This window comes from Etheostoma cragini, chromosome 6, assembly GCF_013103735.1.
Source record: "Etheostoma cragini isolate CJK2018 chromosome 6, CSU_Ecrag_1.0, whole genome shotgun sequence".
Taxonomy (NCBI): Eukaryota; Metazoa; Chordata; class Actinopteri; order Perciformes; family Percidae; genus Etheostoma; species Etheostoma cragini.
In genome coordinates, this window is record NC_048412.1 from 6,226,452 (window position 1) to 6,226,930 (window position 479).

Consider the following 479-nt stretch of genomic DNA (forward strand, 5'->3'; position numbering starts at 1 on the left):
GGTCCCCGGGACCCGGAGCAAAAGGGCAAGTGTGGTAGGAAAATCCATACACTGAAAGAGGCCCTGTGGCACAAAGGATATGACAAAGGTCAGAATTGGCAACACATGTAGGACGATACCAACTGCAACAAACTAAAATGTACCTTGAATCTACTCTGAATACAATAAAAAAGCCTTTGGGATACTTGTGCTGTGTGATTGATGTGAGTTGAAAAATATGTACAATGTAAGTGAACAAGAAAGGAAAGACAAAAAAATAATAAAATAAATAAACCAGGGCATGTGATGTGACATTATACACATGAAGTGCCGGGGACAATGCGAACGTAGTAGAAAAGCAATAAACTGAACAGGTCCCCGTGACATGAAGGGCAATACAAGGGTTAATGAGACATTTGGGTGATGTTGAAAAATGCCTTCAAAGGGGGGTGTTTTTAAAATCCAAATCCAATCACAACATGGTCCAAAAGGGCTCACCA